Consider the following 27906-nt stretch of genomic DNA (forward strand, 5'->3'; position numbering starts at 1 on the left):
ATGAGTGAAGAACCAAACCGTGAAGAGAATATTAATCTTGGTACCATCTGCATGAAAGTGGTATTTAAGGTGGAATGCAGAAATGAAGTGTTGAAAGGAGATGAGATAAATGAGGAAGAGGGCCAAGAACTAAACTCTGGAAGACAGATGGTATGCAAATATAAGGATATAGTTCAGGTTACAATATATCATAAAGATGTCACTCATAGTGGAAAGGATTAGTGGCAGAGGAGTATCAGTTACCAGTCACAAAGTGGAACAGTTCCATAGACAAGAAACAAAAACAGGAGATCAAAGTGCATTGACACTTTGGTGTAATCTGTGATAATATAATTTTACAAAGAGTTTTTTGTTTTAATGTACAAATAAGATATGAAAACCTATGTTTTCTTCATTGAACGTATCCATACCACCACACCACCTTTTCCTCCCCTGCTTTCTGAAAGTCTCACTGGGAATGTTGCCATTGACTTCAGATGGAACAGGATCAAGCTTCACACATGTGTCCTTTTGGGTTTACAAACTCAAATCTCTGACTACATCTGTTTAAAGATTTCCAAGGGTCACAACCCTTTGAGGGAACCTAGGCTCAGTTCTCAGTGAACACAGCATGGTTTATGATTTCATGTCAAAGCTGGGGCCATATAAAATAAAGGGAAATATTCTTTGTCTTTCTCACAATAAAACCAGAAAAGACTTGACATTTTCAACGTTTCATCTGATATTTTGCATTAATTTGGGTTTCACTTGAAACTGAAGTGAAATATGGGATTTGGCACACAAAACATAATGGACTAAGACAAAGAAAAATGTCTACATGAAAACCTGTAAGCAAAAGTGACTAATTTCACATGGTTATAGACCCTCCATCATTTAAATGTGGGCTTCTCATTATTTTTGTTGACCCTGATCATAGTGTGTAAAAAAAAGATATGCACTTCATCTAATTATCATATCTTCTCCATTGGTGGTCTTGGGCTGCCATTTCTCCCTATTAACTTCCCTTCCCTTATCTCTGCACACCCCACATTTGTAGCATTATAATCCATCTCACTCCTAAAAAGGCTAGTCTCCTCCAAAGCAATGATGATGCTTGATATCCACATCCTCTTTAATGCTTCTAAGCCCTGCAAATTCACGGTGTGAACCTCAAACCAATGTATCTTGTGCAGCAGAATATTACATTACCCACTGAATTACTGGGCCAGTATTGAATGAATCTGTACTTTCCTGACTATTTCTTGCTTTTGTTCTGTAGTTCTAAGCAAATACACTGTCCTTCTTTTCCTTTTAAAAAAGGTACTGTCTGCAAACTTTTACATAGTCACACCCTAAACACTGAATTGTAGTTTGATAATTTTTCTTTTGTTTCTGTACTAGTGCCTGGATTACATATTTCCTTAGCTTTCCTTCCTTTGTCATTTAAAGTACACCATTAATTGTAGTTTGAGCAGTAGACAGTGGCATATTAATATATACTGTACTGTAACTGGTATTAGGATAACACATTCATGTCTGTTTGAACATGAATTACTGCTATTATATACTTACGGTGTTTCCTGAAACCATAAAATTTTTTAGCAGTCAGTAACTCTAGCTGTCACCAAGTATTCATTAGGAGCATCACTTATTTATTTGAAGGCTACAGCTTTCTATCTGTGACTGAAGCATCTGGATAAGCATATTTAACATAATTTGAGTATTTCTCAGCCAATGTTATGAACAATTGTTCTCATACATGAAAGATTGCTTTCCTCCTAGATCACTGCAGCTTTTTTGCTTTGTAATATACAAAATGGTACTTTAATAAAACAATAATTTAAAAAAATCAGCAATAATTCATCAAAAAAGGTTGAACTCTAATGTTGTTGTGGGTTCCATTCAGTAAAGTTTGCAAAGTGATGGGTTAAGAAAAGACTTCTGGAAAATATGAATATTTTAAATGCACTGTTCACTAGAAGGCCACAGTGTACATTTATTTTAATCTATTATCATTTATTTATTATTTAAAGAGTGCTTAAAAATATGTGACAATTTATAGACAATGCCACACAACAGCTCTGCCCTGAAGAGACTACAATTCAAGGCCCTGATCATGCACACATTTGTCATGTGTTTAACTGAAATCAGTGCACCTACTATATATATATCAGTAAGTTAGGAATAAGCATTTGCAGGTTTGAGGCCTGGAGGCCTATTTCACAAGCACATACTGTCAAGCATCATGCTAGCGGAATTACTGATGGTACTAAATATATTGCTTGCTAATAAATGTTTGTAGGATGGATCCTTAGGTGGGCTGTAGGACTCATGTGGGTCAGAGTCGAGTTTCAAATGAAATTAGAGTTATATGAAAGAGTCAATGTGTGTAAATATAGGCTAATCAACTATTTTTGGAGCCATCACTGATATAGATTTATTTGAATTTTTCACATCACAATAGTCTCTATGAAAGGCTAAACCTCATTTTCAAAGAATGCATAAGGCACATCAAAACTACTGATTTGACTGTTCAAGTAGCATCAACAGAACTAGAACTGAGCAAAATTGCAAAAAGAATCTATGAATATTCATAGTAATTTTTAAACAAATTCACTTTGTGTTGGTGTCCTTTTCGGTTGTGTGCTTTGTGTATATTATTGTGAACAAGTCTACTAGCACAATCACTCCCAGAAACAGCAAAGACTGCAGAATATTTATGGTAAATGAATTTCACTCACCAGAATGCCTTGATTGTCTCTCAACTGGGCTTACAACAGCTTTGCATCACTAGTATAGTGCAAAGCAGTCAAAGCCTACTGGTGAATTTGACCACAAATTCAATCTGATCACAAACTCAATCATAAGTATGCACACTGGACACTTGATTCTAAGAGGAGTCCTTGTAGCACCTTAGACACTAACAAATTTATTTGGGCATAGGCTTTTGTGGGCTAGAACCCACTTCAACAGACTTAGAGACTAACACATTTATTTAGGCATAGGCTTTTGTGGGCTAGAACCCACTTCATCAGTGGGTTCTAGCCCACAAAAGCCTATGCCTAAATAAATTTGTTAGTCTCTAAGGTGCCACAAGGATTCCTTGTTGTTTTTGCTGATTCAGACTAACAAGGCTACCACTCTGAAACTTGATTCTAAGAGTTATGCTCATCAAATCATGGAACTAAAACATACAATATGACCTTTATGTCTGCTCAAGTAACTGTAATTTCAAATTTAGAATTCTAAATACTCACAAAAAAACTGCTCATGAACAAGATACAGACAAAAAATATTTGCAGAAATTATTCTATGAATAATTTGGCATAACAAATGCAAGAAAATGTCATCTGTTCATGTATGATTTCTGAAAAGGACACAAAATTAATCTAATAATTGATTTGTTCAAAATTATTCATCTAGCTCTAATCAAGTAATTTTTACATCTGCAAAAAGCAGCTGTTGTCAACAAAATTGTTAGTGGAAAGGAAATCAGTGCATCACAGGATGTGGGGGAGTGAAGGTCAGATACTTTCGCAAAATGAATATTCAGATGAGAACCTTCATTGAAATCTAGTGGCCAGCTGAATGTATCTGACAATCAGTTTCTCTTGTGTGACTCACAAAATTATCTCCTGCAGGTGCAGGCTCCCCTTCTCAGGAAGACATGGAGGGAAGCATAGGCATGCAAATACAAATTGCTCTGGGAAGAGACTGTGGATAAAATCTTCAAAAGCAACAAAGTGACTTGAGAACCTAAGTCCCAAGGTTTAGTCACATTGACTTTGCCTACAGCATTTAGGCCCGGGTCTTCAAAGGGACTTAGGTACTGCAATGCAGAGAGTCATAATGCCTAACTTTTAGGTGTCTAGAAAATCACACTGTTATCCACAAAGCCTGAGTTGGGTACATAGGCTCCCAATATGATGAATGGGGAGAGATAGGTGCTTAGACTGACATTTACAAAAGGCAGGAGGCTAGATGGCTTTCAGCCTAAACTAGCCGGTGGGAGATGCTAATGAGAAGGGTGTGTCCTAAGCCCCCATCCACAAACTATAGGTAGGATAGGTGTTTGCCTGCCTATTTTGCCTGCGGGGCCCAATCTAGTAGACATGCTGAGAGGTGACCTATCTATACTCAAAACAGCCAGGGGGTAGAAGAGGCACTCCCTAACAACCTTTATCCTAGTGGTTAGGATACTCACCTGGGATGTACGAGACCTCTTATTTAAGTCCCACCTCTGCCTGAGGAGGAGAAGGGATTTGAACAGGGATCAGCCACCTCTCAGATGAGTGCTCTAACCACTCAGCTATAGGATATTATGCTATGGGTCTTCCTCAATCTCTCCTGGAGAAGTTGTTCCACTTTAACTACCTAATTGAATAATTAAGATTAATTGGGCCAGAGCAAGAATTAGAATGACTATAGTTCACTGAATACCCTAAACACTAGGCTAAAGGTTGTAAGGCGGTCTTTCTCTACACCCCAGTCCCTCTTTGGTTGTTTTCTGCTGAACTAGGCAGACTCTGAGTACACCTAATAGATTAGGCCCCATAGGCAAGACAGTTGTTTGGGTGCTTATCTTCCCTGGGTTAGTGGATTGCAGTTAGTTTGGGGCATGGGATGGTTTTCTGGATGTCTGGAGAGTGAGGCAACACTGCACATGCTTGGATGCAAAAACATAGGTACCTAGGGAACTTTTGCTGCAAAAACATACTCACTGAGTGGGTTTAGGTGCCTATGGGGTTAAGCAGCAGCTGAGCAGGGATTCTGTGAATTGCAATGAGGCCTAAAACTGGGAGTTTATGTGCCTAAATCTGGAGTTAGGTGCCTGAGTGCCTTTTGTGGAGCTATAAACACTCTTAAAAGTTTTACCCTGTATTTTTCTGTGCTATAGAGCTTAGTATATAATTGGTGATTAAATAATAATCAGCAGAATCATAACAATGAAGCTAATATTATAATAGATGTGCAGGAGGGGAAAAGAGATTAAGAAGGGAGAGGGAACTGTCATAAGGCTGAATCTGTTAAAGGATAACTCAAGTAAGCGGATAAGAAAACTAATACCAACCAAGCCCTACATCACAGATTTCACTCTAACCAAAGAGCTTCCGGGTGCAGCTCAGGCAATCAGAAAGACTCAGCCTAAAGGCACTGGGACTCTTGGTGACACATAATCAAAGGCATGAGCAGGTGCAGCTTTAGAAGCCCCTTCAGGCTCTAAGGTTCCTATGAGGCCTGTTAGAATTTTTGCAGCAGCAGTGTACATATAACCTATGAGGAGCCATTACAAATTTATGTTTCAGGTAAGAAATAGATGTTAACTTTCTCCTATAGTTCCCTTTTTAGTCCTCTTGTACGTATGTGTAAACAAATGTTTTTATGCTACCTGTGTCAAGGAATGGAGTTGAATGAGTGAGAGTCAGACTGAGGTAACGGAGAATTTTGGGAATTTATTCATCTTGCTTCTAATTAGGGATAAATGAAGCATTCCTTTTTAGTGCAATTCTGGATTTTGTTAATATATTTTGTTCTGGATTTGTTCATCAAGCTCTTGTGAAGTGTCATCATTTCAATCTAATCCAAACAAATTTTCACAAGTTCTTATAGACAGTAGAAATATATAACAATAGGATAAAGCTGAAACGTATCTCCCAGAATTGATGTGTGACCCCCTCTACAGTAGAGAAATACTAGTACATTTTGGGATTTTGTGACATATGTTCTGTAGTTTGCTGGTGCAAAATGTCTTTTGTATTTTATAAAATGTTTTCCTTTCATTTACATCCAAGTGGTTTATTGAAAAAATAATTGAAAAGAGCAAAAAGGGTTTGGGGACTAAGTGGAAGACAGTTCTATGTGAACCAAAGGAATATAACTTAAAGAGTGCAAAAGCTAGCAGGAGCATTATAAAAATACATATCCCACAAAACCAGCTTTAATTCTTTAAAAAATATATATTAGAGCATGTATAAAACCATTATATAAAATACATTTTAGAGTACAGTGACAGCAGCAATATTATAAAAATACACAAAGGAGCATGGCCAAAGTCATTGTAAATGCTACATAAAAATACAAATCAGAACATATGCAAATCAACAGTAATGCCATAACATTACATTCAGACCTTGCACAAAGTCAGCATGAACATTACAAACATACATATCAAAGTATGCTCAGTCATGTCCTGATCATTAACTGTTGTCCTTTAACCCTCTAACTACTCTTTGTACTCTCTTACTATAAGATAGATATTAAATTTCTACAAACCAAGAACTGGTCTCCATAACTGGTGTGTAAAGCACCATACCCTTTCATGCAAAATAAATAACATATATACATATAACACCTGGCACAAAAAGTAATACCAATATGTCAAGTATATAAGAAAACTTTGATTTACCATACTTGTATCTAGCCTCTAATAAAATCAACTGAAAAAATGTAAATGATAAGCAGAAGTTTATTACAACACCCAGCATTCTGGTGTATATTTTCCAGTTAGTATTTGAAGGACTAGGACTAATATGCCAGTGTTGATGGGATGGCATAGGCATGTATGGTTAACTAGGCTGACCACAAATTTGATCATGTTTAACTGTTTTTAAAGATAAGTGTATTTGCTATATTTTGGTGTCATTTCTACAACTACAAAAGGATGTGTATTACACTTAGTCTGCAGCTAGTTTAATGCCTGAATTGCTTAATGCCATCCAATGTTTAAGCAGGAGTCTAAGTTAACTTTAGCTTGTTATAGTAGGAACAAAGCAGTTATGAATCACATAGTTCAAAGATCTGGATTAGAAGGAGGTCTGGATTTGTTATGCTGGCAAATGAGCTTATAACAGTGCGGCTGGTGGGAACAGTTGGGACACTGGTATTGCTACTGGTAGCATGTAGGTGCCTAGTGATTTTGGCAGCAAGTCAACAACACTGAAGAGTAGAAATCTATACAACAGAGCAGTAGCAAGAGGAAAGTGTGATAGGTTCCCCCCGGGGTGCCACCTGGAACTAGGGTACCGCTTTGTCCCCCAATCCACCAGCCTGGGCTCCCTTTACACTGTATTGCTGTGACCAGCCTGCCAAGCCCTCTGCCAGGCTCCAGCTTGCACTTTTACCAGCACGCATACAGGTAGAGACACACCCAGCAGCAGTTATTTATAGACACCATGATCAGCTCTGCATGGGGAGGCTTTGGCTAAGGAACTTCCCAGCTACTCAGGCACATACCTACCTCTGGAGTGTAAACCCAAAATTATACAATCTTGCACTGCACAGGGAACTGTACAGCATAAGCTCATGAAATTCACCCCCTCCCTCAATGTGGAGAGGAAATATACAACAGCTTTCTGCCCTGAGTTATGATTTTGCTTTTAGACAAAGTAAAAACAAGTTTATTAACTACAAAAAATAGATTTTAAGTGAATATAAGGGATAGTAGAGAAATCAAAGCAGATAACCTAGCAAATAAAACACACAAACTAAGTTTAATATACTAAAGAGATTGAATAAGAATAGCAGATCCTCACCCTAAGTGATGATACCAGCAGGCTGCAGATTCTTAAGGGTCAAGCTGCCACTAACTTACAGCTTAAAATCTCCAGGCGTTTCATTCACAGGCTAAAAATCTTTTTAGCCTGGGTCCAGCACTTCCCCCAGTTCAGTCTCTCTGTTCCTTAGGTGTTTCCAAGAGTGTCTTTGGGTGGGGAATCAGTGAAGAAACACAATAATGTCACTTCCCTGCCTTATATATCTTTTGCATATGGCGGGAACCCTTTGTTTCAAAGCTTGGTTCCGATGCTAGTAGTGGAAAAACATTGGTATCTCAAGATGGAGTCCAGCACTAGTGGCCTGGTCACATGTCCTAAAAGCGTTCCAGTGGCCATAACTCAGAGGCTGTCTGTAGCATCGTCAGGAAGGTTTCCTGGTCGGAGATAAACTTTTTCTAAGGCCTATTGTTTTCTCCTAATGGCTCATTAACCTGAATGGGCCCTTCCCAGACAGTCATCTAGACTGAGAGACTTTTGCCTAGTGGGCGTACCCCAGATATAAACACATTTGTAATATAGATATATAGTAGGCTTATCAATTAACTGCTGTTAACGGGTGCAATTTAATCGCAGACACTCTGAGCGGGAGGGCAGTATGAGCTGCTCCAAAGAACCTGTCTGGTCATGAGCAGTAACACAAGCCTCCACCAGAGGGCAGGAAGAGATGAGGCTACAGAAAGTAACGTTGTTCTTATTCCCGTGTTTTTTAAATAAAAACAGGATGGCCAGGGGCACACTGGAGCTGCCCCTCTCCCTGCCTTGCAGGGCTCACCCGAGCCACCCTCCCCATGCATCCTGGGGCTGGAGCTAAACCCCCTGCCCCGTGCTGCCTGCATCTGGGGCTGAGCCCTGTGCTGCCCCCACCCCCTCAAGCTCTGAACTGCCCATGGTGGGCCCTATTGTTCCCGGCCAACCCCTCACTCTCAGAATTAACCCCCCCCCCGGATCATGCCCCATTGCCTCTAGCCAGCCGCTTGCTCCAGGGGTAACCCATAGAGAACATGACCTAGTAAGCTCTTCCTCCACTAGCCTCTCCTCCCCTGCACTAGCCTCTCCTCCCCTGCAGTATGACAAGTCTCTGAGGTAAAATCCACACTCCCTTGCAAACAAGAGCTCACTCAGCTTAAGGGAGCCCACCTACCCCAGTAAAAGGAAGCGAGCCTCACGAGCCCAGTACCAGAAACCACCCTTCCAAAAGCAGCAGCAAGACATCTTCCTCACCTTCCTCCTGCACAAGTTATGGCTTACTTCCCTCCCTCCCCTATCCTCCCCCAACACTGAATGCCTGTTTGTCTGCGCAATTGGCTGAACAAGAAGTAGGACTGAGTGGACTTGTAGGCGCTAAAGTTTTACATTGTTTTATTGTTAAATGCAGTTACTCTTTTTTACATCATTCTACATTTGTGGCTTAACAATGAAACCCTTTTTGATCTTAAACACAAAAAAGAAGCTTACAAGAAATGGAAGATTGGACAAATGACCAGGGAGGAGTATTAAAATATTGCTCAGGCATGCAGGAGTGAAATCAGGAAGGCCAAATCACATTTGGAGTTGCGGCTAGCAAGAGATGTTAACAGTAACAAAAATGGTTTCTTCAGGTAGGTTAGCAACAAGAAGAAAGTCAAGGAAAGTGTTGGCCCCTTACTGAATGAGGGAGGCAACCTAGTGACAGAGGATGTTGAAAAAGCTAATGTACTCAATGCTTTTTTTGCCTCTGTCTTCATGAACAAGATCAGCTCCCAGGCTACTGCACTGGGCAGCACGGCATGGGGAGGAGGTGACCAGCCCTCTGTGGAGAAAGTAGTGGTGCAGGACTATTTAGAAAAGCTGGACAAGCACAAGTCCATGGGGCCGGATGCGTTGCATCCGAGGGTGCTAAAGGAGTTGGCAGATGTGATTGCAGAGCCATTGGCCATTATCTTTGAAAACTCATGGCGATCAGGGGAGGTTCCATGACTGGGAAAAGGCTAATGTAGTGCCTGTCTTTAAAAAAGGGAAGAAGGAGGATCCCGGGAACTACAGACTGGTCAGCCTACTTCAGTCTCTGGCAAAATCCTGGAGCAGGTCCTCAAGGAATCCATTTTGAAGCACTTGGAGGAGAGGAAGGTGATCAGGAACAGTCAACATGGATTCACCAAAGGCAAGTCATGCCCGACCAACCCGATTGCCTTCTATGATGAGATAACTGGCTCTGTGGATATGAGAAAAGTGGTGGATATGACATATCTTGACTTTAGCAAAGCTTTTGAAATGGTCTCCCACAGTATTCTTGCCAGCAAGTAAAAAAAGTATGGATTGGATGAAAAGACTATAAGGTGGATAGAAAGCTGGCTAGATTGTCGGGCTCAACAGGTAGAGATCCACTGCTTGATGTCTAGATGGCAGCCAGTATCAAGTGGAATATCCTGGGGTCAGTTCTGAGGCCAGTTTGTTCAACATCTTTATTAAGGATCTGGAGGATGGCATGGACTGCACCCTCAGCAAGTTTGCAGATGACACTAAACTTTGAGGAGTGGTAGATATGCTGGAGAGTAGGGATAGGATACAGAGGGACCTAGACAAATTAGAGGATTTGGCCAAAAGAAATCTGATGAGGTTCAAGAAGGACAAGTGCAGAGTCCTGCACTTAGGACAGAAGAATCCCATGCACTGCTACAGACTAGGGTCTGAATGGCTAGGCAACAGTTCTGCAGAAAAGGACCTAGGGGTTACAGTGGAGAAGAAGCTGGATATGAGTCAACAGAGTGATCTCAGGTGGTCATCTAGTCCAACTCACTGCTCAAAGTAGGACCTAATCCCCAACTAAATCATCCCAGCCAGGTCTTTGTCAAGCCTGACCTTAAAAATCTCTAAGGAAGGAGATTCTACCACCTGCCTAGGTAACCCATTCCAATGCTTCACCACCCTTCTACTGAAAAAGTGTTTCCTAATATCCAACCTAAACCTCCCCCACTGTAACTTGAGACCATTACTCCTTGTTCTATCATTTGGTACCGCTGAGAACAGTCTAGATCCACCCTCTTTGGAAGCCCCTTTCAGGTAGTTGAAAGCAGCTATCAAATCCCCCCGCATTCTTCTCTTTGACAGACTAAATAATCCCAGTTCCCTCAGCCTCTCCTCATAAATCATGTGCTCCAGCCCTCTAATCATTTTTGTTGCCCTCTGCTGGACTCTTTCCAATTTTTCCACATCCTTCTTGTAGTGTGGGCCCAAAACTGGACACAGTACTCCAGATGAGGCCTCACCGATGCCGAATAGAGGGGAATGATCATGTCCTTCGATCTGCTGGCAATGATCCTACTCATGCAGTCCAAAATGCCATTAGCTTTCTTAGCAATAAGGATACAGTGTTGACTCATATTAGTGTTGGCTAATCAAAGCAAATTTACGCTTTCCCTGCTCAATAGCAAGGTATCTTAGAAATGCCACAATAGTTTAGAGGCTATTCTAGAAACTTCAGTAGAAGGAGATAAGTCTCTGATTCCATTTCAGCCAAGTAACAGCACCAGCACAGTTCAGGGTGTTAGTTTCATTGACACTAGTTTGGGAAAGTAAAAAGTCTCAACAACTGGCACGTTTTCTTATCAAATCTAAAAAGGCATGAAATACTTTTTCAAAATATTTGGTATTCAGCTAATTAGGTAGCAGCAGCTTTATATGCCTGCTAGCACATTTTCATTCAGACTTGTTTGCAGAAATAAACAGTAGAACCAACTCATGAGGCTTGTTATAAAACCTGAAACTCAGATATTGCTTTTTTTTCCTATTTGCTTTTCAAGCAAGTAGCAATAGAAGCACATTTTGCTTCTGCTAATGCTTTCCAGTCAGACATGGCTGTAGAAGGAAAAATACTGGGATGACTTGTTTTAAATCTCCAGATGTGAAAACACCAAAGACTAGAAAAGCTGTTCTAGAGATAACATGATCTAAAGAGCTTGCTGCAGATGCTCTTCGGCCCACCAAATTGTTGCCTAAATAATCTACACCCTGGCAGAAAAGAAGGATAAAGAAGCAACATATAGTGGCAAGTTGGAGATAAAAAAGGGGAAAAGTAAGATAAGGGACATACTAGTCCCTGTGTTCAACAGCACCTACAAATCAGAAAATGTCCAACTGCTTGTGCCACACTGTAATATTTTGTATAGCTTGAAGAGAACCTGCATTTTATAGAACTTCTATGGGTGGTCACTCAACTTGACAGGCATATCCCAAAGCAGACTTTTTCAATAGGAAAAAAATGGGAATGGTATAAAAATCTATTTACCAGGAGAATGATTAATTTTGAATGAAAAAAAAAACCCAAAACCCTCTGCCCTTAGTGCTGTCTGATAAATCATAGATCAAAATCTTTCCCATAAAATATTGAAGAAAGCCTTAGGTTCCTCAGGCACAGACTGGCACTTCAATGATTTGCACATACTAAAGACCATTTGAATCCAGAATAAATTCAAAATGCTGTGCTGAGGTCTGATTTCATCTGCTCAGGATAACTCCAGTCTTGGTGTTTCTAAAATAAATTTCCTTGAAAGAGCTGGTGTTTCATTAAGAAATAATTTAAATGTGCAAGCCACAGGAATGTTTAGTTTAATAGGATGCCTTTTCCTCCCTCCCCCTTTTCATTTACTGTAACACCATAAATAGTCTAATAACTAATGTGCAAGGTCAGTATGTCATACTGCTGATCTCTTCAGTATGCAAATCCTCTTTAACCTTCTATTGTGCTTTTAGCTACCTTGTCTTCTGGAATGAAACATTTGGATACTTCTTTCCAATAGCAAAATTATGTCCCCTATGAAAATAACTGGAGGCCAATTCAAAGCTGACATGCTTCATCTTTCCTAATAAAAAAAAAGTGCAAACGTATGCACATAGAACATATCAAGCAAATAATGAATTGCTGTCAGGATTTGCTTACCAGTGATGAGAGCTGTAACTAATGTTGTGATAAATTTGCTTGGAGATTCAAGAGGTCTTAATGTTCCCCCAAAGAGGAAGTCAATACCTGTTTGTTTCATATAGGTGAAGTTTTCAAAACATATTTTTGTCCTTTTTTCTCACAGTGATGTTTCTCATTGGCATGATGATGGTGTATAACATCTTTTTGTTAGTTCACAAGACACAAATGACTGTAAAGGCAAAACCACTTTAAAATATTATGTTAGAAGCAGGCGTTTAAGTAATCTCAAACTTTGTAAACTTTGTTTCTCAAAAGATATTGTAGGCAATTCGGAACCTAACATTTCTCTACAGTAGTATTTTACATTGCTAAATTAATCTCTTAGAAGATACATCAGTTTGGACTAGTGGGAATTGCATTTGGAAATCCCACAAAATACAACTACAAACACTAAAATGCCTCATTAATAATCAAATGGTTATTGCTTTGTGTCACTACAGGAAAGAGTTAAGATAGTTTTGCGGTCTTAACTGCAGTTCTTACCTTAGGGTGTTTGGATTTCTTTTAAATTTAACCTTGATTCTGAATTTCCTGAATTTATAATGCTGGGTTTGGGGAAAATTGTAACATCCCTGTAATGTATTTTAACCTAAACTACTGATACATACTTTTAACCTTAACTCCATATGAACATAGTTTTTGTCCAAGCATATATTTGGAGCTATGTTTTCTCCTGGTAAAAATTGGTGCAGCTCCAGCCTCATTTGTACATTTGTAATTAAGCCATGACAAAAAGTGACTGAGTTGGTTTTTGTATCTTGGCCCATAAACTTTCATGAGAATTTTGCGAGGCTGAGCTATCTGAAACAGGACTGGCTATAGATCCATCTCAAACAGCCAAGATATTAAAGGGTCTGAACTGGCAAACAACAATAGTATCCTGGAAATATCTGTGCGGTCCTAGCTTCATCTGAAACCTCCTGAAACATGGGAGTGATGCTAACTAGTTCAAAGTGTTGCAGGCTGTCCCACAGAGACCTCTCTCCCTCTGAATGGCTATGTTCTTCTTACTGCTGTTGTGCTCTGTGAAAAGCAATGTTATTTGGTTCATGGCCATTCCAAATGCATTCAAACACCCTGTTAATTAGTCTTTCTATCTACTGGTTTATGTGTCTCTCTATCACGAAAGAACCTGTTCTGGTTTTGAATCTGTTTCACCTGCATAGCCAGAATGTAATACTGTTTTTTCTCTGATGTGGCCATTACTCTTCAGTGCATCAAACCACTTTCATGTGAGTCTAAGACCTTTCTTGTCAGTTTCCTTGTTTTTTTCATCAGGCAGATCAATGGAATTGCCTGGCTAATATCAACATACACCTTGTGGAATTATCAAATGACCTCCGGATGTCACAGAGAGTCCTTATTAGTATTCCCTTTGTCAGTGCCAGGTACAAGTTGGCTGATATCTTCTGGAGTATGGGAGGGCAGCACAGACAGATTCTGAATGGCTGCACACTGCTCAGATTTAAGACTTTTTTCTCTTGTCTAATTCTGAAAATGTCCATAACTATTGCTTGCACATAGCTGTGCCAAATATGTTTGTGGCTGCAGTATTTCTAGAGTATTTCAGGATGAAATGCACAATTTTTTGCATGAAAACAGCATGAGGCTTTTCTACTATAAAAATGCTTGTGAATATCTAACTTTGTTTTATTGCTATTTTGTATGTGCAATATTTTTTTCATTGTACTCAACACTGGCAATTGTGTGCAGTATGCAACAAACAAGGGGGAAAGACCTTGTCATAGTTCCACTGCTTGCAATTCCCAGCACTGTACTAATGCTTCTTTTTTTCATATTTCTGGAAAGGTTATTTATTACTAAAGCTGACATGAGCAGTACAGCCAGACTTTATATCTCAGATGAGAATAGGTGTCCTGATTCTTCATGCAGAACCTGGTTCCAGATTAGCTCTCTTTGCAGCACCATTTGTAGATCCTTATACATGCAAAAGTGAATATGGTCAGACATGAAAGAAATAATCACATTATTTATTAAAAATCATGTTTACTAAAGTAGTTTTTAAGGATCAACCATGAATGGGGCCAAAATGTGCTAGCTAGGATATAAACACAATATACTGTACAGTTACCCTCCCTCCCACCATCCTCAAAGTGCTTGTAATCTAAACAGACAAAACCAACACAGTAGAGAGAAAAAGGGATAACACACAAGCAAAGTAAGCCATTTCATGGCAACAAATGTCATGATTGTGCCACAATTTATTTTTGTAAGTTTAGTTAGGAGGGATTAAACTAAATGGAAAGGGAAGGGTAGGGGGGTTGAAGCAGGCAGAAGGGGAGAAGAGGGTAAGAGCGACAGGCATGGAGAGTGAAGCTGTGGTGAAGAGACATGGGGGAAAGGGAGGGAGGGAGAGGGTTGGAGCAAACAGCCAATCAGGATAGGGCAGAGAAAGTCCGGTCCAAGCATTGTAAGAAGTTCTGTGAATGTCCAGAAGTCCCTAGTTTGGCTGTTTGTGCCTCTACCAGTCTCTGTCTGATTACTCTCTGCAGTTTTTTCCCCAAGGCAACATGGTGGGAATTGGGCAGGGGAGGTACCACTTGGATCCTAGTTTCTCCACAGAGGGGGGAGTTTCCCCTGCACAGTCTAGGTATGTGGGAGGAGTGTGTGTGTGTGGGGGGGGGAAGGTACTGGAGCCCCAACTGGGTTCCATCTTATTCCCTCCCACCAATTCAGTAGTCCCTGCTTTGGCTGCTTCTGCAACTGCTCCTATGTAGTTCATATAGTGGATTTTTTACTCCTAGTTATTTTCTAACTATGCAAAAGTCTGTCACAATCTGGCCCATTCTATGGCAGCGACAGTGATGTGTGTGGGTTTACGACTTTCCCCACTAATGTCACTGTGCATGTTTCAAGAAGCTATGTTAATATTAATTAGTAGAGCTATTGTGTTCAATTTCTTAAATGTGACATGAATTCAAAGTGCTCCTTAGTATAAAAACTAGTGGATAAATATTGCAAAGCCTCAAGAAATTTAAGAGCATTTAAGGTCAGATTCTACTACTATATTCTCTGTCTCTCTCTCTCTCTCTGTTAGGTATTTAGATGGCCCCCATTACTGTAATAACTGAGCACCTCCCAGTCTTTAAATTATTTATCCTCACAAAATGCTTGTGCTAGTATCCCCATTTTACAGAAAGAACTGAGGCACAGAGACACTAAGTGACTTTGCCCAAGGCAATGGTGACAGACTCTGTCTCTAAGTGATCACCAAACACACCAGGCATCCTTGTATACTTGAAAATAAACCACAACTCCAAATAGATGCCCATATTTCTTGAAATAAATGGTCAGCATCAACTGCAGTGTGATATTGTGATCCTACCCTGAAATGTCTTAGTAAATGGTAGTCATTTATTTCATTGACTTATTCCATAAAAAAACCCTTACATAAAAAAAATGTTTTGATTGCATTGTTAAGCATTGTTAAGCAAAAGTCATAAAATTCTCATGTAATTTTAATTCTGCATGCTTTAGTTCATCTTCTACGAAAGAGGACCAGATACATCTCCCTGCACCTTAAGAAATCATTTACACCAATGCAAGATGTATATAAAATGCCACCGTAATAACATAGTAGAATTTTACACGGCCCTTTCAGTCACTCTGTACTGGCGTAAATGACTAAATAAAGCTCAGGGCATCAGAGAATCAGACTAGTGATTATTACATGAACGCATGCTCCTGCCCAAATAATAAAATTCAGTCATACACATTTTGACCCTCATAGATATATATTTATAGCATCCCATTCTGTGTATACCAGAGTCCATGAAAGTCATTTTTATAGAAGATGAACAAAGAATGAACTAGGGTAGTTGTCTCATATACAAAGAATCTCTCAAGGTTATAGAAAAATTGTCTGCTATTACACCAAAAAACTACTTTAGAAATTGTTTAGAGATCTTAAGCATTGTTATTACTAACATTTGTGTCCCTCTGCCTCTACAACCAGGTTACTATTAGTCCAACAATACAGGCCTCAGGGTAAGATAAACATTATCACAAATACAATGGTAGAAAAATCTGAAACTGGGATAAAATATCTTTTTGTAGACACTGAGATTAAAACATTGTAACTGTATAGCTATTAAAACACAAATTGTCAACATCACATGTCAAAACATAAAAAAGTAAATATCCTTAAATCAATAAGTCAAGCAGTATTTTTAGTTTCTTTGCCTATCTGTACATTTAGATTATTACTGTTGGAAATATATTTTCATGAATTTGTGTGTATACGGTAAAATCAACATTTACAAATGAAAAGCCTAATTATTATTTGTGCCTCTAGAAAGCCCATTTCCAGCAATATGAAAATCACTCTTCTGTTCCTGAAGGGTTGCAAGATATAGGGCCTTAGAACTGTTAATGATGCAGGACTCAGCACTGCCAGATTAGACCTCAAGCTGTGTAGTTTTGAGAGGAAATTCCACATTGGAGGGGAACAAATGAAATATATTTGTGGCAGATTGTTTTAAAAAGAATGAAAGCTGGTTGAAGATTCAGAGATGGATTGATGAACAGGGTATAGAAGTGAAAGCTGGCATCCTCCTGGTTTCTAGTGTGTAGCGGGGGAAGGGACTAAATTCCCTGACTTCAATGGAGCTGTCCCACTTTAAACCAGCAGATAATTTTGCCCAATGCTTTTTGGAAGGGTTCACATATTACTGGGCAATGGGGAGCTGAATGTGCTGAATCCACAACGATTAACACAAATTTTAAGAGGACATGAATTCTTACGCTTCTTAAATACTGTGGGTAAATGAAAAATGATACTGATTGCTTATCAGCATGTAATCTGCTGAGCTCTAAACTTTGTCCAACAATAATACATTTGTAGCTTCTAACCAGGATTGTTTCTGAGACACAAACATACTTACTGTGTGTCTTTTATTTGATTCCTACACTGGCTCTCTCATATTTGACTGTTCAGCATTTTATCTGTAGTTGTGCCCGCTGATAGTACCGTAGCTGCTGGATTGCAATGAAATTGTAAGATGCTCCAGTTCAGAGCCATGCTAATGCTCATGATAGATTTAACATTGTAAGCTGCCTTAATAGTACTGGGCTCTCTTTTTGTTCAGAGTCTTCAGTTGGGAATTATTTTAAGATAAAGATTTCTTTTGGCTGGAGTAAAAAGCACAGTTTGTCTTAATTATCCCTGATGTTTCAAACCTCATACCAGGCACTTTCTCCAGGGACAGAAACAAACAACCAGTCTCCTCCCGAAACCAAGTGTGAAATGAATAAATAGAACTCTGGTTGCTATAATAGCATAGTGCAGTTTCTGTTTTTACTTTGGGGGGAAAAAACACTGTCTGGATTGTTTCTTTTTATCCTCTAAAGAAATGCAAGATATTGATAGGTGAAATATTATGGACAATCAAGAAAAAAAGCTAGTCTACAAAGCAATATTTGGTAGGTGTTTGGTTGCTCTGTGTTTTTATTCTGTGAGCTAAGTTTTTCTCAGAGGAAATGCAAGGAACAGAGTAGCTATGCATCATGAACCACAACTGCCTTGTTCTATCTGAAGTCTCTTGAATGCACTAATAATTAGAAGCTGCAGTACAACAGTATACCATTTTCTGTGCCTTCGTTTTAAATACTCTTTTGCTTTTTAACTAAGTATATTTTAAACAAAATCTCTATACAGTTAATGTCATGTCAATCCCAAGATTTTATGCAACATCTCATGAGAGTTTGCCATAAATCTTGATGCTGGGAATGGCTGTGGCAACATGGCTTCATGCAGTCTTCTACTGCAAGAGTTTATGATGGGAATAAAATTAGGCTCGACCATTATTGCACATATATGGTGTTTATATATTAATAAATGAAACCTATAATAGTTTGGTTTGTTTGAAGAGCAGCTAAAACTAATTCTTCTTGGATTTTGATTTCTAAATATTTTATTCTGATTTCTCCTAGCAGAACTCCATCATTATTTCCCACATCTCATGATGAGTAATATACGTCATTAAAATCTAATGATCACTGAAGCTGGCCCATGGAGGTGTCAGTCTGTGGTTCTGTGCCCATGAAGGAGTCATGCTGATGTAGGGAAGGCAATATTGCTGCTGCCATCCTCTGGGATTTCTGCCATGGGGAACAGCTTAAAGCTACAGCCAAAACATAAGAGCACAAGTGATGGGGCCTGTTGAGTGGATCCTATCCTCCCTAAATAGCACTACTCATTTAGTTCAGCACTAACCCTCTGACATAAAAGAAAGTGTAGCACCTTTTGGCCCAGTGTGTAATTTCACCCCTAAAGTTGGTCTCTAGGAATCAGGTTGAGGAACCTTTGTGAGGCATGTTATGCACGTCTAGTGAATAAATAGAGAATTGGGGCGAGACATTGACCTCTGGTAAATCTGTGTTTTGCCACTCCAGTGCAAACTATAAACTAACCTAACTGCCCAGTTGAGGATTCCTATTACAAAGAGGGAATCATCCAGTGCATAGAACGGGTGTAGTCAGTGCTACATCATTACCTTGCTCCCCCTGCAATCTCTGGCAAGGGATATGGCATGGACTAGTAAAGGGAGAGGATGAGGTCACAGCACTAATGTGCTCCAGTGATGTCTGGTTATCAGAAAGGCTTCTTGAGGTTCTTGTGGTATGGTTACACTTCAGTTTGGAGTGTACCTCCCAGGCTATATAGACACACTCATGCTAGCTCTGCTCACACAAGCACACTGAAAATAGCAGTGTGCATGTTACGGTATGGGTGGCAGTTCAAGCTAGCCACGTGGGCTCGAGTGGTGGGATGGGCTTGGAATTGTTTTTAGCATGATAACTGGAGCAAAGCTAGTGCAAGTCTGTCTACCCTGACTGAGAGGCATGCTTCCAACTCCTGAGTAGACATACCCTTGGAAGATGTTTCAGCCTCCCTTCATTTAGAGCAGCCTGAGGGCTGCTCTAACTTGCTCTTGGGTACTGTGCTAAGCACAGCTAAGACAAGGTTATGGGACCCTTTAATTCCCAAGACTTTCAATATGTCATCTTTCATGAGTATTATATTTAATTAATACAATACCTACAGTGTATCACTGATAGTACTTAATGACAATATCAAAATTATGTGAAGGTGTGCTACAGAAAGCAGGAAAGGGTCATGGAGAAAATCTTCATCTTGTTCTGAATCTACCTAGCAGACTGAAATTCAGACAAGTTCCAAGATAATACTGTATGCAAACTTTCTGCCCAAACTCATGCATGCATATCTGAAGTTTAACCTCCTGGGAGTGTTCAAGCACTCCTAACCCCAAATAATGGATGAGATTATCAGATGCAGTTGGTGTGAAATGAATAAAATGCAAAACAGGATGCCTAGCTTTGAAAGTCCTTGCCTGAAGACAGAATCTCAAGAACAGGTATACATTTCCCCCTGGGTAGATATAAGCTTTAGTTCTCTAAATATTGAAATATTTTCAGGGTCACTCAAAATCATATCTGACCAGTAAATGTGATTAACATCAGAAACACAAAGACTAATAAAGGGTGAGATGCTTTGTAAGGGCTATAGGGCCACTTCAGCTTAGTGCTTGAGATGTAATATCTTATAAAACTTAATTTACAAAAGCTTCTACTATAATACTGTCATACCATTTTGTCACCAAGACTATTGCTGTCCTGCTGATAAAGAAATCATAAGTTTACAACCTTTCATTCCTTTATAGAATAGCTATTCAGAGACTGACTGCAATAAGACCATAGTCAAATGTAACAATTTTCTCTTTACTATACTTTCACCTACAAAAAGCTTGATTTTAATGGGGGGTTATTTATAGGTCACAAGTTCAGTGGTCACATCTTAGTCTCTATCACAAAACCACTGTGCAATTCAGCACAATAGGCTCTGGTCTACAGTAATTCAGGTGCTATGGGTCAGGACTCCGGTGTACTGGCAGAGTTGTGTGATGGATTTGCCAGTTATCTGCTTATGCTACATATAGCTCAACAGTTATAAACATACCACAAGTTGTGTCCCTAATGTGTTTTAGAAGATTATTGAGGAATACTCTAGTGTTTTAATAGGTAAAACTAGTGCTACTAGTAATTCGTTTCCATGGACAATAAACTTGCTGGAAGATTTTTTTAATGTTATATATTTTTGATAAAGTTTGAGCAAATACAAGGACAAATTGTTTTCTTTCAAATTACAATACAGCACCATGATTATTCTGAGAGTACGAATGGACATAGAAGCAGAAGGTTAACCATCAAATGTTCTAATTCAAAACTATAACAGACTTAATATTTTACAGTAAAGACTGTAAATGGTTTACAGAAAAACCATTTTTAAAAAATATTTCCCTGGTCTCCTTTCTTACTCTTTTATTCTTTTTTGAGAAGTAGTTTTTCAGATCTGGCTACTATCATCTCTTTGTCTCTCATAATCCAGGGTTTTTACATTTTAAGAATATCCCTCCCCTTGGATATTCTGAAAAAAATGTATTCTTTAAGTTATTTGTATTTATTAGGGGCTTCTCCCTCTTCCAAAATCCCACAACATGATTTAATGCTTGCCCAAATATTTTTTAAAGGAACATCTGCCTTTCCCTTCTCCCAACACTGCTGTTAGGTAGATATCAGGTATTATTGGTAAAACTGAGGGACAAAGAGGTAAACTAAAATAATCCAAAAATGTATACAATCAAGTCAGTGGGAAAGGCAGGAATAGAGCCCAGAATATCTGATATCAGTCATCTGCTTTAACCACTAGATCTACTATCTACCTAAGAACCTGATTCAGAGCCTACTGAAGTCAAAGGGAGTCCTACCATTGCCTGCACTGGGCATTGGAACAGGGCCTGAACCAGAATGATTCTTTATAGCATCTCAAAAGCAAATTTTGATGATTATGTCTAACAATAATAGTCCATCAAAAATAATGTTACCCGAAAGCTGCTTGCAGAACTTATATATACTCTACTTGAGATGTTTTTGATAGTTTGATTGTTGTTACCTACTAGTGAATACAAAGAACTAAAAATATTTTTTCTAAACTGCCTTTTTCCACCTAAATCTCTTCTAAAGATCACATGAAATTACTGTTTGCTGTTTCTAAAACAAAATAGAACAAAATAAAAAAACACACCCACAAAAACAACACCAACAAAAAACATTACATACAAATTGTTTCAACATTATTCTGACAGCATGTGAAAGATTTAGAGACACCAGAGTTTTATAGTTTTTGGACCAAGCATATTTCCATTGAGTAAAACAACTTGCTCCTAAAAGAGAAAGTGACTATGCATTTTTCTTTAGGCCGACACCATATGGGCACATTTTCCTCCAATGTTACTGTCATAGCTGTTTGATTTTTCAAAAACATACCATAGCTTGCTTGTTGATTTCTTGCTGATCATTATTTACTGAATTACAACACACAAAGTTACAAGTGAAAGGCAGATTAATAATTCATACACCTATTATAAAAATCTGTAAATTGTATTCCAAGCAATGAGCTGCATCTGTTAGCTAAAAATAAGAAGACAGACACAGCATGGTAACAATTTAGAATATGGAGCATTGCACTGCGGGAAAGTTCCCATTGAGATGACTTTGGCTTAGATGCAAGTCCTAGCTATCTGCTCTCTTTGATTGAACAGTTTCATTTTTTAAAGTAAACATTACTGTATATTCTCTGAATATTGCCAATCTCCTACAATGTCAATAACCTGTTCTGACAAAAGAAAGCTGAGAAGGAGAGGTTAGTTTGAGGGTACACTCATATCACCTTACATAGATTAAGGCAGATTTCCTTATGAAACAGGCTGTTTCTGATATATACTTATTTGCCTGGAGATTAGAACTATTAGTATTATATTCCATGCTGGAAAGAAAAGTAATTTGTAGATGTGTATAAAGTCAATTATAGGATCTGGGTGACTTTGACAGTCAGGTTTATTGGTTGTTCTGACTTTAAAGTGCACAAGAAAAATCCACACTGCAGGCTGAATTCTTTTTTGTAGTGGGAATGGACAGAGATTGTGGGCCAGATTCCTAACTAGGGAAAGCTAATAAAGTTATACCAACTCACACCAAGTCTGATTTTTGGACATGTGTGTATTCTGGAATGGTGGTAGCCTCAATGTGTAAAGCTGAAGTTAGTTTTTTGTTATAAAACTGAGGGTTTTTTTCCCCTTACTCACTACTAATATCCCCGGAACTCAGCAGCTCCTCTCCACTTCCATGAAAAGTCACATGCTATTATTCATTTTAGGGTAGACATTTTCTGGGAAAATCAGAAAGGGCATTTTAAAGTAACAGAGTAATATTCTGGCTCTGTTATAATTCATGGCAAAACTTTCACTGACCTTAGTATGACCGGATTTTCACCTGAAGTGTTAAAAAATTTCCTTGCCACTGACTTCTTTGAAAAAATTATGTAATCTTAATTCATCCCTCTTGTGCATATGCATTATGGTACAGTCTTTAATTACATGATCACAGGTAAATGGTTCCCAAGAGAATTGGATTCTATCCCTGCCTCTGCCACAGAGTTCCTGTATGATGCTGGGCAAGTCATTACATCAACCTTTTCAGAGGTGGTCACTAGCTGTGTTACTCATTCTCTGGGTGCCCAACTTGAGTCGCAGGGGTCTGATTTGCAGAAGTGCTGGACAGAGACATCTGAAATTGAAGTCAATGGAGCTGTGCTTTAAGTATATAAAGAGCCATAGAATGCTGAGCACTCTGAAAAATCAGTCTCTTAGGCATCTCAGACTAGGCACCCAAAATTAGTGGAGACTTTTGATTGTACTTCAGTTCCCCATGTGTAAAATGGGGGGTGATAATGCCACCTCTCTGCACAGGGTGTTGTGAAATAAATGTATTAATGTGTGAACCACTCAGATACTATAATAATGGGCACAATATAAAAGCCTATGACAAAAGCTAATAGTTCTATACTAGAGAAGGGTTTGAAAAGTATGCAATAGATAAGGCTGGGGTGGGGGTGGGGACGGGCACTGAACTTTGAGAATGAAACAAAATATTGAATAGCTACTCAATAAGCTAGTATTGTCCATTCTGTGCATTGATAGGGGTCTTGTGGGAAAATAGTACATAATTGTGTGTATGTACAGCTTTAATTACAAGGGTCTGAATTAAGATTGCACAGGCAACCTTAATTCTGGCACTCCATAACTTTGAGTGCTTGATTTTGCAACCTTAACGTTATTTATTTTAATTATACAACATTGCTTGTAAGGGTGTTTACGTACTTCACACTGAGGTTGACAGGGAATTGGTTAAATGGGGAATAATTAGAGTAGATATATAAAGAGAAGGAACGCATACACAGCCTTAGCCAGGTGACATTGCTGTCAGGCCAAGGAAGCAAAAAGAAATTGACTGTTTTGTTTACAAGAGACTTTATAAGTTATAAACTGCTTGATTTCCCTCAGCTGAAGCAAGCCAGCTTTTGTTCGCCATTTGTTTTTTGTTTTGTTTTGAGCAAGTTCCTGACCTGATCGAGCAAGTCAAAGTGTGTGGAAATGTATGTGCCTTGAGATGAGGCTTTTTGTCATATTTCCTTTTGTCTGCTCCACCCTCTTATATTCCTTTTACCTCTGACTTTGTCCCAGGCCACAGTCATACACAAATGCCTTCAGTTGTATGCAGAAGTAACAGCTGAAAATACTTATAAATATAAACTGACATGTGGCTTATTCTGGGCTATGCTATTTTAACTACTTAGCTGAGCCAGAGAAGGGAGGTGATGGATGCAGAGGGTGGGAGACTAGAAGAAAATGTAGGCGAGTGTCTGCAAGTAAGTATGGAGTGGTTGACAGGGACAGCCTTGTTGGCAGGGATTGGGGACATATGAACAGATGGTTTAGAGCCATGCTCACTAGTCTTGGAAAGGTTTCAGAGTAGCAGCCGTGTTAGCCTGTATCCGCAAAACTGCATTTAGCCGTATGGAGTGGAAATCCATCAACTTCACTTTAAGGTGCCACAAGTACTCCTGTTTTTTTTAGTCTTGGAAAGAGAGTGGTTCTGGGACAGGCAAATTCATGCAGGGTTAAGGAGACCACTGGGACATGGAGAGGAAGGAAGTGGGGTGGGAACAGAGGGCATGAAGGAGGGAATGGAAAGGGAACAAGGAAAGGCAGGGTCTCTTCTCCATGTTGAAACCTTTAAGTTGTTTAAAAAGTAAAATAGGAACAAATTGGGCTGGGTGAGTATTGGAGCTGAGAGAAATTTGAAATTTCCATCCTGTGGGAATTCCAACAGTTTGAAACTTTTTTGTTCCAAAAAGCTGATAATTAAAAAATGTTCATGGAAATCTGGAAAAAAAAATCGGTTCAGAAATATTTCAATTCACCTACTTTGATCAAAACATAACATTTTGACATTCCTAAAACTAAAATGTTTTGAGCTGACCAGAAACAGTTTTTTTGTTTTTGTCACACTGTCTGGAGTGACACAACTGTGAGTGCGTTCCCCAGGGCAGACTGTCAGATACCCCAAGCTGGTGGTGTGTTCTATAATTAGATTAGATCACCAAGCCAGTGATAAATGTGAACTCCTGAATCACTGTAACAGTCTTACCATGGAGTCACAGACAGTCCCCTTAAACTTTCTAGCCTATCTTGCCACCCAGACAAACTGAATTTTGTGATAAAAGGTTTCTTAAACATAAAATCTCACCACATCAGGTTTCTACGAGTCTCAAGACACCAGTCACTTACCCCAGATCAACTGATATCCCACATCTTACACCAAAGACAATGCTGGCAGCCAATTCTACAGTAAACTAACTGTAGGTTTATTAGCTAAGACCTGGTCTACACTACGGGGTTAGGTCAAATTTAGATGTGTTAGGTCGATTTAAAAATGACTGCATCTACACAACCAACCCTGTTCTGTTGACCTAAAGGGCTCTTAAAATCGACTTCTGTACTCCTCCCTGACAAGGGAAGTAGCGCTAAAATCGACCTTGCTGGGTCGAATGTGGGGTACTGAAGACACAAATCGATGGTATTGGCCTCCGGGACCTATCCCAGAATGCTCCATTGTGACCACTGTGGACAGCACTTTGAACTCCCATGCACTAGCAAGGTACACAAGAAAAGCCCTGGGAACTTTTGAATTTCATTTCCTGTTTGGTCAGCGTGGTGAACTCAGCAGCACTCAGCAGCACAGGTGACCATGTGGTCCCCCCAGAATCGTAGAATGTTTCTATGCTCCCCCTATCATCTCCATCCCTGAGGTTATCACAGATTAGAAAGCGGAAAAAATGCACTTGTGATGCCATGTTTTCCAAGCTCACGCAGTCCTTCCACACTGATAGAGCACAGCTTAATGCGTGGAGGCATTCAGTGGCAGAGGCAAGGAAAGAATTAAATGAGCGTGAAGAGCAGAGGCAGGACATGATGCTGAGGTTAATGGGGGAGCAAACGGACATGATGAAGCATCTGTTGGAGCTGCAGGAATGCCAAGAAGAGCACAGACCCCTGCTGCATCCACTGTATAAACGCCAACCCTCCTCCCCATATTCCATAGACTCGTCACCCAGACACCCAAGAATGCGGGGTGGGGAGGCTCTGGGCACCCAGCCACTCCACTCCAGAGGATGGCCCAAGCAACAGAAGGCTGTCATTCAAACAGTTTGATTTTTAGTGTGGCTACAATAAGCAATGTGGCCTTGTCCTTCCCTCCTCCCCCACCCCACCCAGGATACCTTGTCCGTTCTCATTTTTTTTAAATTAATAAAGAAAGAATGCATGGTTTCAAAACAAAAGTTGCTTTATTTCGAAGGAGGGAGGGTGGTTGGCTTACAGGGAATTAAAATCAACAAAGGGGGCGGGTTACATCAAGGAGAAACACACACAACTGTCACACCAAAGCCTGGCCAGTCATGATACTGTTTTTCAAAGCCACTCTGATGCGTAGCGTGCCTTGCTGTGCTCTTCTAATCGCCCTGGTGTCTGGCTGCTCAAAATTGGACGCCAGGCGATTTGTCTCAACCTCCCACCCCGCCATAAATGTCTCCTCCTTACTCTCAGAGATATTATGGATCACACAGCAAGCAGCAATAACAATGGGAATGTTGACTGCGCTGAGGTCTGACCTAGTCAGCAAACAGTGCCAGTGAGCTTTTAAACGTCCAAAGGAGCATTCTACCACCATTCTGCACTTTCTCAGCCTATAATTGAACTGCTCCTTACTACTATCCAGGCTTCTTGAGCCATGGGAGCAAGGGATAGGCAGGGGTAGGTGATATTCCAGGCAGGACTGAATCTCCATGAGACGAAACTTAAAGACAAGAGTGACCTGGAGTCTCTGGTTCCCATTCGGCGCTCTAAGAGGAGGATGGTCATGTCTGTGCAGGTGCCCCTGATCGACCTCTCTGAGGAGGATTCCAAGGAGTCCTCCCAGAGCAACAGCAGCCTGCCAGCAGCACCCAGTCTGCCAGCAGCACACTGGAGGACCAGAACAGATCGCCCGAGCTCATCGCTGGGGAGCAGGAGATCAGAGTTGAAGGGGAAGTGGTGGAATACCAGGATGGGAAAGATTTTGGAATTGGGGAGCTAGTGTGGGGGAAGGTCAAGGGCTTCTCCTGGTGGCCTCCAATCTTTGTCTCCTACAGAGTCACGTCCAAACGTCAGGCAATCTCTGGAATGCACTGGGTGCGTTAATTTTGGACGGGAAGTTCTCTGAGGTTTCAGCAGACAAGCTGGTGGGTCTGATGGCTTTTAGGCAGCATTTCAACCATTCCACGTCTAATAAGCTGGTCTCCTATTGATGAGCCGTACACCATGCCCTGGAGGTTGCTAGGATCCGGGCAGGGAAGATGTTCCCAGAACCCCTGGCCAAGCAGCTAAAGAATAACTTCTGCAACAACAGCAAGGAGCTGGTGGAGGAGGACCAGAGGAGAGAGCAAATGGTTTCCGAAGTCACAAACAACAACAGGAGCCTTGAAGACAGTTGTTTATCATGTGGGAGAAAAAACCCAGCCACATTCCACCCGCTGTTTGTGAGGGGCCTTTGTCAGACTTGCAGGGATCGATTCCTGGTGCTCTCCTACATATACAACGAGGATGGGTACCAGTCCTACTGCACTGTCTGCTGCGAAGGCAAGGAGCTGCTGCTGTGTAGCAATACCAGCTGCTGCAGGTGCTTCTGTGCGAATGCTTGGAGGTCCTGGTAGGGCAAGGTACCTCGGCCAAGGCAAAAGAGCAAGAGCCCTGGAGCTGTTACATGTGTCAACCAAGGAAGTGCTATGGGGTGTTACAGCGCTGACTGGACTGGAATGTACGGCTGCAAGACTTCTTCACCAGCAACAAAGGACAGGAATATGATGCACTTAAAATCTAGAAAGGCCTGCACATTTCCCAAAGTCACTACCCTTGATAACAGAACGTCAATGATTGCATT

The 27906-nt window shown here is 40.1% G+C and overlaps 1 pseudogene; it reads left to right on the forward strand.

Annotated features, from left to right (window-relative positions):
- LOC123371776 lies at positions 1-27846 on the forward strand (annotated as a pseudogene).
- The last annotated feature ends 60 nt before the right edge of the window (positions 27847-27906 follow it).

Source organism: Mauremys mutica, chromosome 5 (assembly GCF_020497125.1).
Source record: "Mauremys mutica isolate MM-2020 ecotype Southern chromosome 5, ASM2049712v1, whole genome shotgun sequence".
Taxonomy (NCBI): Eukaryota; Metazoa; Chordata; order Testudines; family Geoemydidae; genus Mauremys; species Mauremys mutica.